The 14,335-nt window shown below is 40.6% G+C and overlaps 1 protein-coding gene across 1 annotated transcript in view; it reads right to left on the bottom strand.

The window, feature by feature from the left end:
* The window catches only part of ITGB6 (integrin subunit beta 6), a 49,226-nt gene extending 42,265 nt beyond the window's left edge, over positions 1–6,961 (bottom strand). Inside the window, exon 1 of the mRNA XM_062611079.1 lies at positions 6,639–6,961. The gene's annotated coding sequence lies outside the window, so the exon portion shown is untranslated. The remainder of the gene's footprint in view (positions 1–6,638) is intronic.
* Positions 6,962–14,335: the final 7,374 nt, after the last annotated feature.

The following is a 14,335-nucleotide window of genomic DNA, read 5'->3' as shown; positions in this document are numbered from 1 at the left end:
AACTCTATCCCATCCTTACAACTTACTAGACCCCCTTTTATTTGTGTGGTAGAAGAAACTTTCAGTCTTTCAAATTTTGCTTACAGATGATAACTCTGTAAACTTCACAGATTTGACTGCACCCTCTGCTTCGTGGCTCCCAAGATAGCATTTTCATTGATGACCTTGCCAGTGGGGTTTTCTTCTCCTATGACTTTCACTCTCTTTGCTCTCTCCTAATATCTGTTTTTTCTTTAAGGATTTATTAATGCAATAAGGTGGATGGATAAATCCAGAGTGTGAAGGTGGACCCTTCACTCTCTACTTACAGTGCAAAGTGCAAAATTTAAAAATACTATGAAAATTAAAGAGATTCTAATATTCAGATTTGGAACCTTCATCCACTTGACATCACTAACTAGTTTCTTCAGGTACAACACTTCAAAAAGAGAAATATTGAGAAATCCAACAGGCCTATTCTTGTTTCTTTCACTTATTTTCAATTTAGTAAAGTTGGAGTAACTTTAGCTAGGTTATTTTCTACAACCAGCTGCTCTATGTCATCACTAGCTAACAAAGACCATCTAGAATAGCTTCATGGTAGCCCAGTGACTGCTTAATGATGAAATCTGCCAGCTATTACACCCTGGAATAACTGGCTCTACTGTTATCAGCAACATTTGCTTTATATTCTATTTCTGAGCCGTTAAAATATCCTACAATGAGACAATGCTTGGGAGTTGATCTTTCATGTTTGTAGTCATCTGTGTTAGACATGTGTAAGAGCTCCTTAGCAGTCCTTCAAAAGACCTTTAGTTTGACAAATTCCATTCTGCCCATGCCACTTCTCCCCACCTCTGTAGGCGGCTTCATTGTTTCCAAGTCATGCCTCTATACCTCTGGTTTTATTTTTAGTTTTCTTAAAAGCTCACACATTGATTCAAGTGCATTTCAATCATAGATTACCCATCCAGTAGAATTTGCTATTCTTTGAAGATCTAGGATCAGCCCAGGTGCTGCAGTTCTAGCCTGTGCCTCCACACAATATTCATACACAAACATCTCCGCTCATCTACGATAATGTGTAACTTTTTAAACTACGTTGCTGACATCCCTTTTATTCCTGACATCTGGGCCATTCTCAACACATTCCCACCAGTGTCAGTACTGATTTTTCCTGTCCATTTTGCTCCCATTTGGTATTTTAGAGCCAGGCGTGGAAGTTATTTACACTTGTTCCCCAGCTTCTCTCCTAATTGCTAGCTTACAAACATTTTACTGATTGTACTGATACATAAACATATATTGTTATGATGTGTTATTTTGTAGCATGCTATATGTTGTAATCACATTATACTATATTGACACTAGTTACAGCAATCTTGGTTCCAGAAAAATAATACCAAATTTGCTTCGCTGGAGTTCATCTATTTTGCGTGAAAAATCCTCTTTCTTCTCAAATGCCCTACAACACTCCTCATAACAACAATTCTTAAAACATCTGCTGCACTTTATTATCTTGCATGCTTTAACACACCCTCTTCAGGAATGAAATGCTGCAGTGGGAGCTTTTCCTTTTGAACAAACATTGTCAAACAGATTTCTCCTGCTTTCTTAGTTCTTCTTAGTGCTCCTTCCCTCAGTCTTTTATCCTACAGTGTGAGTTGGTACAAAGTTATGTTTCATCCCAGAGATGATTGCATTGCCACAGATGCTAAAATGCCTTCGGTTTTGTAAATTGAATATATGAAAAAACCTGCATGGACATACTGTGTGTGCATCTGCCTGGAATACAATCATTTCAGCTTGGAATTATGCTGTAATAGTACTTCTGATTTCATATTTATGGGGTAGATTTGAAATAGCTTCAGTTAAAGTAAATCCAATTTTGAACGAATGAGGTAAAGTGAAAGCTTGAATATGCTAACTTGAGTAACTACATGAGATGTCTCATCAATTCTCCTGGAGGTATTTTAGTCATTGGAAGTTAATCATTACCTGAAATTGTGTGAAAAACCTACTCAAAGCCAGCCTACAACATAGTGTTATGTTGGGGAAGCAATGCAGACACTCAGTCATAGCTGTCAGTTATTTATTATACTTCTGTCAGTTATGATGTGATTCTTTAAAAAAATCATTTTTGCTTTTGATTTATAGTGAGATGCTGATCTGGTGGGTGAGACTCTCTCAATTAAAGCAAGATCCTGCCCACCCTAATCTGGGGAGACATTTGAGTGTCTAACTACCATAATGTTATTGCAAAATTTTAAAGCAAAAATGTACCTAAGGGTGACGAGGTTAATGAGTGAACATTAACTTAGAAGAGGGATCTGAATGCCCTTTTACCCCAGAGAATGGTAGCTGTGCTCAGTAATGTCTGAGAGCAACAGCAGAGACCAAGGAAGAATTCAAGCAGGTCAAATACTCATCTTGTGGTTGCACCAGGGGAGCGTGCCAAGCCATGAGCATGGTGCTAAGCAGACCTCCAGGGAACACCAAACACAGGTCTTGGGCTAACACACAGGAGGTGCCTCACTGTGTTTTCTATAGAAACAGTCAAGAGCAAAGTGATTCTTAACGTGGGCACATCAGGTGCTTACTGCTGCACAGAAGAAATCTGAACCAGAAAAGCATCAATCCAAAGCATCATTTGTTCATTGAATTCTTCAGCTGTCTTTCTAGACTTTGAAGCTAGGGAAGTTCCTTTCTTATTCTGTAGAGTGTGAACTTTCCCGCATGTAGGAAAAACACAAATGCTCTCTTCTGCCCGTGTCATGTTAACCTGAAGATCAAAGGGGATGGGTACATGACCTACAAGTCAAAATCATAGTAACAATTTCAAGCAAGATTATCTAATAAATAATGCCAGCAGTGGATTGAATATGCTAACAATGTCTTGTGGAAAGTACCTATTTAACATGTTCTCATGATGTCTTCAATTTCTATCTCGTTCTGTGAAAGTTGTTCAGTATTTACAGTTCTAAACATATACAAAAGCAAACAAAAGATTGCAGTTATTTATTCAGACTGTGCTGACACACACAATACTTGCAGTCACATTACTGATAAAACCACTCATGTTTACTACATCTTCTACTTCATCAGTTTGCTCCCTCAGCATAATAAAGCCTACCTTTCCCTCATCCTGAGCTGATATTTATGTTCTCATGTGTTCCCATCTGATTCATCCTTGCTGTTTTTATAGGAGCATTTTCTTTTCTTCTCCTGCTGCCTCAAAAAAACCCTCTTAGATTTATTTGCTATGCTTGTGTGTTGAGTAACAATAGTTCGATCTAGCTCATGCTTCTGAACTTACGTATTAACGAATCTTTCAGGACTTGGCCTTTTGCTTGCATTCTTCTAAGTTCACAGTCTTCCTAGTATATAATTTTCCTTATGATCCTGATACTGTGCTTTTTCTGTTGTTACAGTGACACTTGAGGAAGATTGTTCCTTGGAAGAAAGCAACTGGTCAAGGCTCAGGGTCAGACAGAGCATCACGAGCATCACGAGCATCACAAGCATCACTTGGGCAGCCTTCCTGGCTGAAGAGATTCCTTAGTGCAGCTCTTGTGGGAGAAATCTGACAAACGTTTTTCTGTTTACAATGTCTGTTAATACTCTGAATGCACAGGCATCATGAAGACCTTGATTCAGTTCTACAAAGACAGCTGGTAAATATTGCCAGAAAAATAACAGTCAGGAGCAGAGGGTTTCCAAATCTGAGCCTGAAAGCCTGGGTTGAGGACAGGCAAGCACAGGAGACATGGAAACCAGGAAAAAGGTCAGAGAGGGAGCAAAGCTTGCTAAAGCTGATTTTAAACAACCATTTGAGGTATGGTCTGTGGTTTTAATATCCATTGCCACTGGATGAGATGAACTGCAGCTAATGGCACTATGGGACTGAAGAGGGCAAGAAGCATCTTCTAGGAATTATAAAGAAAGATCATTGTTACAAGTAGGTTTTCTGTCCTGAGGAGAGACAGCAGCATTTGCAGTCCTACCCTCCAGATGGTTCTGCTAAGAGAAGAAAAAACAGTCTCTATATGACCTTAATAAGGCACCTCTGCAGACACAGCCCAGAGGCTTTATCACACAAGTGGTGTTCCTAGGTAGTCTGGCAAGGTCTCATTTCAGCGGCAGCTAGCACTAAATGAGACCTCATTTTGATCAGGCTCTACCTCCCCGCTGACAAGCCTGCAAATGGACAAGTATTGCTTTGTCACAGCCTTTAGGCTGTCTGGGTGCCAGCAATGGGAAACAAACCCTTAAGGAGAAACCTACCCTCAGTTTTGCACTTCTGTGCCCCAAACAAAAGGATGAGAACTGTTGCAAGGGCAGCAATGCTCCTGCTCTGCCTGTTTGCTGAACCCACCCCAGCTGCTTCAGTTGTTACTGAAGAAAACTGCTAGGCAAGCATATGGGAAAATCTGATGCATTAGTTTTTGTTCTCTTATACGTAGGATAACAGAGAACAAGTTGGATGAGAGTTTTGAATGCCAATGAGATGCTGACCAGGTCACATAAGTCTGATTTAAGAGGGGTATTCCTATCCTCCTAAACTCTCAAAAATGAAATCTTGCTAATGACAGAACAGACATCTTGGGACTTTCCCCAAGCCCCTTCACTCTTAACAGATAGTGTGAATGTTTTAATTAAAACTTTGACAGAGAAGTAGATCAGTTCTACTCTATCATTTTCCTTTCATGGCAAGCTGATGCAGATTGCCAGGTTGATGAGATATATCAATATTATATGACACACCATGTGTCAGGCTGAACACATTAAAGGCTGATATCAAATTTTAATGTAAGTCATGAATCACTTAAACTTATTCATCCATCCCTAATTAACATGAAAAGTATGAGTAACAAGGGCTTCTTTTGTTTTGCTTTTATACAAGCAGGAGAATGAGGCACCTGAACAGAGATATATATGAGACAACAATTTTAACTCTGCTCATGTCAGAATGGTTCAGACATTTAGATCACAACACAGAAAAACCAACAAAATGCTAAAAAGACCTCATCCTAGCTCTCTGAGAACAAAAATTCTGACAACTTGATTTGGAGTTGGCTATTAAGAGCATCAAGTCTTGTAAAAAGAAAAGGAAGTATCTGCATACACAACAAAAACAACCCCACACACATTTAAAAGAAGTTGTCCCCCACATCTCTCAAAGAGAGAACAGATAATGTTCAAACTGCACACTATTTTACTAAATTCTTCTCTTTTTGACCATTTATTGGCACTGTTAGCCAAATTTTCTTACAAAGGTATTCAACTGTAAAATTATTTTTCGTTAGATCTCAACCACAAACTCAGCCAATAAAGTGCATTGAAGAGTCACTGACTTTGCCGTCACTAACAAGGACTGTATGCCTTACAAATTGTAATAGGTATTTACATGATCTTGCATACTTTGGATGATATGTTACCATATCATCATTCTTTACCTGTATTTTTGCTGATTTTATTTCTCTAGTACTTCTCATCAGATTAACAGTTTCCCTTTCTATTTCAGTAGCATAGAAATATTCTGTTCTCAGAAAAAAAAAAGCTTTCTTTTTCCTCCTTAGCTTAGTTTTTTTCCTCCTTATTGTAGGATGTGCGTATTATTAAAAGTACTTGCTGCGGTAAGATTACTCATTCACTTTCTGCACATTTTTGGTGAACCTGTGTACCTCAGAGCCTGCATCTGTCACTGGGGACAGTGCAGAAGCACTTGCTGAGCTCTACAGCTCTGCAAGGAGGAAGAGGACCTGGCATCCTGAATAGCAATAGCTCTAAAGACCATTGCTGAAAAATGGCACAATCATCAGAGATGGGCGCATGGCAGAAGCAGTGCTGAGAGCACTGCTACCACAGACGCAAGTAACAGGTTTATTCATAGCACTGCTTTTCCCCGGGGAATGGCGTCTTGCGAGTGACTTCATTAACTGCTGACAGCAGACAGACTGCGCTGTGCTGGGAGTGAAAGGGAAACACTCATCAGATGGCCACAGCCACAACTGAGGAAACTCACAGAAGAGATAACTGGCAAGCGTGGTGCTTTCCTCACTGTTCAGAAGAAGTTAGTCATATCCCCAAATGTAATGATTTATTCCTTTCCTTTCTGTAGGGCAATGTTCTTGTGCACAGACTTGCTTTTTGCACAAAGGGTGCTGTTCACTGGGCTCTTGGAAACTTCCCAGGCTGCGGAAGGTGGGGTCTGAATTCCAGATTGGTTGCTAATTGTAAGGAAAACCCCTAAATATATTGGTGGTGTTACTTTTAATAGTCAGAAGACACCTAGCAAACCTATCATTCACTGCTGTCCTGTGTTTGACCTCCCACAAGACATGCAATAAAGCTTCCCTCACTGCATGGCCAGCAGGATGCGTACTGTCTTTGGTGTCTCCAGTGCGTTTACTCACAGAAACAGGGTTGCACAGCCCAAATGACCTATATCCTTACAGCCAGGGATCCCCACTCCCACCCTAAGCTTAAAAACATCCATCCCCACTGAACCAACCTGAGGATGTTTGCCTGCAGGTGCTCTCCATACTCTAAAGATCATACTAAGAGCTGAACAGCTGATAGCTGAAACACAAGGGTTTTGTACACGTAATTGCTTCTTTCTTCGCTCCAAAAATACATGGAAAACCACATTTCCTTACCTGCTGGTCCCCAGTATGCATGAGCATCTTTCAGGTGCAGAGCAAACTCTCCAATGTTTCAGCTGCCCTTGCGCTGCAGCTCCGCTTTCCTTTGGATCACAGGGAACTTCTCTTTCTCCTCATGGCAGCTGCCTTGCTCCTTGCCAGCCCTGAAGCCAAGCCTCCTTGTTTAAAAGCACACCACCATCACACTTCCATTTTCTCTGTGAATTATCCAGGCTCACTGGGCATCTGTGTTTCAAGCATTAATACCTTGATTATTGACTCTCTTCAGCACAGTTTTTTACTCTCCAAACCCTATCTCCACCAGAAAGTTTCAAGAAATCTGGCCTAAAATGCCAGTGAAAAGTCCTATTCTTCCCAGAGGAAACACTAATAGTCCTTCATAATCAAGCAGGCTATTTATAGGAATGGTGACAGTGTGTCTAACCCCACAGTACAATGAGCATGAGGCAGTCCACACAAGACATGATGATAGGGGCTGTTCATAAAATCAAGTGGAAATTCATGTGCTGTATGTCAATAGTGATTTAAGTAATCATTTTCTTTCCCCACACAGCACAATGTCACTTAATCCATTATTTTTAAGAATAACATTGAAGCTATTCTGATTTCTGAAATGTTTATATTCACTATAATCCTAATCCGCTCTCTTTCTGCATTGCAGTGCTTCCACCTCTTATGCAATTGCTTTTTAGCTGAGATCACACACACTTTCTGAAGGTGTTTCTTCCCCATAAACTGCATTGCAGGTTTATCTTAAGACACAGAACTAGTCCCTTTGATCTGAGTAGCAGAATACAATTAGTTTGGGATAAAAAACAGATGAATCCCAGACAAGCCCCAGACAAAACCAGAAGTGGCAGGGAGGCAGAATTACCTTAGGAAATAAGCAAGGAAGCATCAGTACCAGCTGGGTTGTGAATCAGAGCAGGAAACAGATACAACACTCTCTTCTAAGGTACCAAGTGGGAAGCTGGCATGAAAAGCAGAAGCATCCTAGTATATATATTGTTTCCCTGAGCAGGAGATGAGGAGCTGGGAAAACACTGTAAGAAAATGGGAAACAGAGAGAAAGCAGGCAGGGATGAGATGTACGGTTAGGGATGCACATAGTAGATGACTGGAAAAACCTGAGAAGAGGAAGGGAAAGGGGCATTACGTGGAGCAGGGCTGGGAGCTGCAGTGCCTGGGGCACCCTGTGGTGGCATAGGGGGGTCAGCATTGCAATGGCTTCTTTGCCACAGCCAGGGTGCCTTGCTACAGGGGCAGAGGAGCCCCACTCTGGGAAACCCTCACCAACAGTACTGCCACTCTCCCTCTACCTACAGTAACAAATCAAGCCACCACCCCATCTCTGTGAGACTCAAGTAGGAAGATAACAACTGGCTCATGCTCCACCCTCCCTCATCACATCCGTCCCGCCCTGCCTGGGGCACAGCACTTTGGACTGATGCACGCAGGCCGGGAGGCAATGGGGCTCTGCTCTGACTCGCCCTGTGCTGCAAGTACATGGGTGTGCTGCTGCAATATAAACACCCGTTATTGCCCTCTCCCCTCCCTGCCTCCAAAGGAATGAAGTCCTTCAGCAGACTTCACTTGCGTTGTGCCCGTGGGTGACCCACCAGCAGCTAGTGGCACAGCTGTGGTGTTCCCGGGAGGGTGAGTGATGTAGGGTGTTGCAGGGCACCCCCATAGACCTGTGCCCCACTCTAGCTCTGTTCAGCCTGTCCCTGTCCTGAGCCGCTCTTAGATGGGGCCAGCTGAGATGCAATGTGGCACTTGGTCAGAACCATGCCTGGAGAGCAGACCCCAGGAAGGTACACCATAGGGACTGCCGGAGGTTACTTTTATAATGTCAGTGTCACCAGTGCCTGCATCCGCTTTTTGACAGAAAGTTGCCATGGGCTGGAGATGGTTCTGTGTTCAGTCCAGCCCCTCTGGGGTGTGAAAAGACAGTGGTAGAAGGCAATTTCCTCCAAGAGCATCCAAGCTGTGGAGGTGTTTCAGAGTGAAGGGGAACAAACAACAAGCAGAAGAGCTTCAAGGAGCTGGGCATGGACCCGAAGTGGAATTGATAGGAGAGACAGCCAGGTCAGAATAGGAGTATGAAGTTGTACTGTAAGAGCCTCTTAGAATTGGATGTGAAAACTAGCAGAGGACAAATTCTACTCTGAAGGAACAGTAACACTTGCTCCCCCTTATAAACCCACATCATGGTTTTTCTTTAATATGTTCTTGGAAGCTAATTAGGGCTTAAAGTTGTATATTGGCAGTTGGTTAAGAGGCCAGAAGAACATGGATGTGGAAGGATGCAGCAAGAAAGCACACCATAATCCCCTATCCAGGAGCTGTGTGCACTTCCCTGCTCTCCCCCATTTCTGGCTGTCAGTTGCACTTAGCCAGATACTGTGAGTTATAAATCACCTTGGCAAGACGTGAGTCACCAAGCAGAGCGTCTTCCATGTGCGGAAAGAACAAAAAGCTGCTCGCCACAGCCTGGGGGCGTGAAATAAGGAGGGGCCGAGCCATCCCACAGACTGAGTGAGACCCAGGGTGATAGCAGCACTGTAAACCTCCCAAACCCAGCAGTCCACCTCCATGTAACAGGTACTAATGTGCCTTTATATGTATTTACATAATACAAATCATAAAGACCCTTTTCCTGTGCTTTTAACATCAATGTGGCACGAGGACTGTGGCACACTAGGGAATTCTGTAACATCACCTTAAAAATGGAATTTAAAAGTCTACAGAATGACTTTCTAATGAGAATTAGGAATAAAACTTCTCAAATGATTTTAGGGCCATGGTCAGTACAGTGGAAAATTACAATATGCCATTATGATCTTTTTAGCATAAAAGTACTGTTAATTTACCAAAAGATATTGGACCAAACCCCGCAGATACCGTATAAGTTACTAGATATGAGAAGGTTTCTTTGTTTGGTTTTAATATTTTTATTTACTTAAATAACTGTAGTTTCTTCCTAAGTGCAGCTTGCTAAATTTTCCTTTCAGTAGAGTGAGTCTAGCTGAAGTAAGTTTCACTACATTATTCTTTCACTTTCTTTTTTAATCTGATGATTCAAGGACAGGTATGCAGACTCTGACCAGCCAGTATGCCAGATACATGCTTGGGAGGACAGAATATCCTCTTTTCTCATTAGTTTTCATACGGGGACTACACACATGCGACCTCAGGTTGACAGTACGTTGTTGCGGCACTTACCTTTGGTGCACCGATTCAATACTGAGGTTGCTGGAAATGATAATTGTGAGCTGTACTCATCCCGTGGGTGGCATCTGCTTTTCCTTTTTGGAGGTAGTATCGCATAAACAATGAAGTGAGCTGAATTTAGACTTTGATACATAGACTTGCCATCTAATTGGTGGGACTGAGCCTAGATTAAAAACCATACAGACATTAACAGAATAGTGTGATTAATGGCTCTGGGGAAATAATTTTTAGAGCTGTCTCGGTAGCAGTACCTGAGAAAGCATTTAAGGGTTTTGGGGTTTAATTATATAAAAAATACACATGAAAAGAAAAAGACTGTATTCTCTTCTGTACTGGGTTTGCCCATCACACCTTCCAATAGAGATGGTTGGATTTTGCCTTTGATTCCTGGAGGAACACACTGCTAATAACTAGAACCAAGTTTGTCCTTAGTTATGTATCCCAGGGAAAAAGATTACCCAGGCTTTTTGCAGTGCTAGCAACCTATTACTGTATTTTTGCTGTTTATTTGTATAGGCAGAGACATAAAAATTAATTTCCTTTTTAAATGAAGATCTGAGCCTGGATTCAGCCCATATTTAGGTCTGTAACTTCTAATCCTGTTGATTGATTTTATTTCCTCAGTAATCCATAAAGATCAAGAATGGTGGAAAAGAGGGAAAGAGGATGTTTGCTAAACACAACTATATGTGCCTTAATACACAGACAGTAAGACCAGAAAATATTTTTCTTGTAATTAAATGGAGTCACTCCACACCCCCCACACCCCCCCCCAATTCACTGCTTTTCTTCAGAGCAAATATTTATGTGTAATACACACTTTCCTGAACAAGGTAAAGATTGCAGCTGGAAGAACAGTGGTGGTAAAGCAGAGGAGCTGATATGCAATGGACAAATTACATGTAAAATTAATATTGTCAAACTAGGTGAGATCGCTGCTTATGACAGCCCACCTTACTGACCATACTGAAATTCCCTAGATGCACCCCTGAGAATTAAAACTGCTTGCCATAAAAAGTCTAGATATAGAAGCCCAACAAATCCCATGTGAGAACACCATCGGAGAATGGAGGATAAATTCATGTTTACCCCTGCCGTTCAAAATCAAGCAACTGAAGTACCTGAATATTTTATGGGACAAATTCTTCTGATGTATATTTATTGAAGATAGCCAGAAATTCCTGAAGATATTTACTTAATCTATGGCTAAAACTGTGGGTCAAACTAGTGTTAAGTCTTACAACACTTCAGATGATGATGGGCAAATATTACCTGTACTTAATTTGTAGATACAAAAGATGTTTGAGGTGGTAGTAGAAGCAGTATACTTGTTACTTTTATTACAGTATCACCTCAATCAGAAATAGAACTTTGTGGTAGAAATTGCACAACTATCATTAGATACAATTCATACCTGGAAAATCAACACAAGTTAATTAATTCCACAGCAAGAGAGGCACATTTTGGGGTGCATACTGTTCCTAGAAACAAGGCAGTGGGGATGGACTCAAAGAGTGATGGAGTAAACAGCAGCACAAGAAAGTGTGGACTAGCACAAGAGAGTATGGCCTGAGGAAATGCTACTGGAGTGAACAGACTTCTGGTCTTTGGTAAGGGACTGCTAGGCAGTGTGCTGGGGAGGCATGCAGGCACTATTAAGGGTCTGCCTCAGACCAAGTCCAGTGTCATAAATTACGGTTCAGAACAGAATCTAGTATTAAATATATGTAGCTTTATTTTGTCAGCCTGAGTGGAGTGAAACGTAATGCAGTGTTAATAGTCTCAAAGTATTAATAATCAAAATTTAGATCAGTCAAACTATAATTTTAATAATTATTAAACCAGTTAACTATTGTACCACACAGTGAACAATTACAGGTGTTCTGTGAGACTGAATTCTTAGCAGACACCACCCATCATTGCAGTACAATTTCAGAATTGCTTTTTTAAAGCATTCTTAATGAAAATGAATAACTGAAAAAGCCAGAATGTGGTTTAGGCTGCATAAATAGACCTTCATTCATGTTTAAAAAATAAAAGATATTGAGGTGATGCATAGTTACAGCAACCCTGACAAAACAGCTCAACTTCAAGCATACTATTTTCATAGCCAAAGTGATTTCTGAAAAGCCTTACAAAATAAAGGATATGCCAGTAAATGTTTCATGTTATTTACACAAATTATCATAAGAAATGAGCATTCACAAAGTTATCTATATTTCAAATTAATTATGTTCTCTTTTGCAGTCAGCATCAGTATTTCATGAAGGAACTTGTTGGAACCAGAGAGTAATAATTTATAAATAAATGTTTAATTCATCAGTTGAATGTATTTTTTTTTTTTTTTGTATTCTTAGTTGCAAATTACAGTGATAATAGGAAAAGACCTAGAATATGTGCTATGAAGCCTTTAAACATGCCTTGCACTACTTACCATTCAGGACAAGCCTTTCAATTCAGAAAGTGCTATTCAGCATTCGCATTACCAGGCCCATTGTCCAAAACCTCTGCTAGACGTATCATTTGTCTCTATTGTGGTAATAAGGAGATTCCTGGCATTCTGGCATTAAGAAACCAGAAGTAATATATTAGTTTTACTTTTCCTCTGCTACTTAAAAATGAACACATGATAGAGTACATAGCTTAGAAGTCTATGAAGACAGTATCCTATTGAATGACAGCCTGTCTGGTTGATTTACATGGAATACCAAGTGCTTGTATAAGAAAAGGTTAAAATTAGATTGACGAGCAAATGTGCTACCAGACTGCTGGCTGACAAATGGCAAAGTTATGCCAACGTATTACTTATTCTGGAGGCACCCAAGAAGCAAGCAGGAGGATAGTAATTCATGTGCTAGAATACATTCACATTTAGCATAAACAGAGAGTCCTCAGGGTCTGCAACAGGAACATATTAGCTATATGTAATTTATGTCAACAAATAAGTCAGTGGAACAATTTCATTATTAGATATGGAATTTGAATGACTTGTGTTTTCTGAAGTCAAGAGAGGGCTGCTCTACTGTCATTTAAATTAGTTCAGAATAATGCCCTGTTGAATGACTACATTATTCTTCCAATAAATTGACTATTGTGCTACACCCTTCTTCCTCCCACCAGTCACACAATTAAAATACAGATTAGTCATGTAGCTTTTCACAGTGGCTCTTAGATTACAGTCTGATGTTTTTTTGTCACTGTAAAGAGTAGTCTAGGTCAGTGGTGGTAATTCCTCTGTCTTTCTCCTTGCTTTTCAGCAAGTTCTGCTGAGATGCAGGCAGTCAGCTATAAAAGAGCTTGTTCACCAAGAAATGTGAACTAAGGAAATATTTTAACTTGACCAACTGAAGGAATGTTTCTTAAAATCCAGCAGTGAATATGCATCACAAACTGGCCTTGGTGCTCTGGGCACTGAGCATACCTGAAAATACAGCTCTATGAGAGATGGGTACTAAGATCAATTAGTCAGAGAGGCAGGGCACTTCTGTAAGCATTAGCTTTAATGATTAGCAGCTAGATAATGGTGCTAATGTCAGGTGTGTCTCAATTTTGTCTGTAAACTGGAGATACCATTCTAAAAGAGATAGAAACAAGTTGAATTACTAGCAGCTGTTACTTTTAAACTCATCCTCTATGGGTTAATTAGTTTCTACTTAAAATATAAAAAGCTGTTGCTTTTTTTAAATGGACAAACGTCTATTTCTCCCTTTGGAGTTAATGGAAATTCTGCAGCTTACTCTTGTGGAATTGCAGGTTGGCTATAGAGTGAATTTTTCAATACGTGAACATGAATCAAATAGGAATTTACAAAACAGACAATATGGGCTTGAACCTTCATTGGAGCAACTTTTTTGACATTTTGTTAATATGAAACTACGCTAAAGCTTTAGCAGACCCAAACCCATTTGCCAACCTGTTTCCTTAGGGAAAAATGTTCTTACTCCCTTTGAAATCGCCATGACAGACAGCATGTTAGGGGAGGGAGCTAATTGTCCCCATTAGTCATCACCTTGTCAGGATGACTGGCAGTCAGTAGCCTTCAGGCTTGCTTGAAAAGCTAAAGCTAGTTAAGATCTTCTTAAGTCTGGGCTGGAGAGACACCTCGAGACCCGCTGCCCCTCAGTGACACCTGAAAAGCTGGTCCAATATTTTATGCCAGGTCTTTAATATGTCTGGTAGTTTCTTCCTCTTCCAAAACTACTTTCAAGTAAAGGGGGAGGGGGAAAAAAAGGGAATTCAAGGTTTGAACGGCAGCAGGGTTTCTTTCCAGCCTCCTCCCCCTGCGATATTATTCTTGCAAGTGATTGATGACCAGGGCTGTGCAGGAACAATTCGTTACTAACTAAAATAAACCACTAGGGTGCAAAATAGCCTCTATAAAAAGAGTAGCCATTTCTGGAAAAATCTCTGCTTTTTAAAGCTGTGATATATTGAATGGAATTTACCATTGGAGCCTT

This window comes from Pezoporus occidentalis, unplaced genomic scaffold, assembly GCF_034315485.1.
Source record: "Pezoporus occidentalis ecotype Australia unplaced genomic scaffold, CSIRO_AGI_Poc_V1 ctg150, whole genome shotgun sequence".
Lineage (NCBI taxonomy): Eukaryota > Metazoa > Chordata > Aves > Psittaciformes > Psittacidae > Pezoporus > Pezoporus occidentalis.
This window is presented reverse-complemented; position numbering and strand designations above follow the sequence as displayed.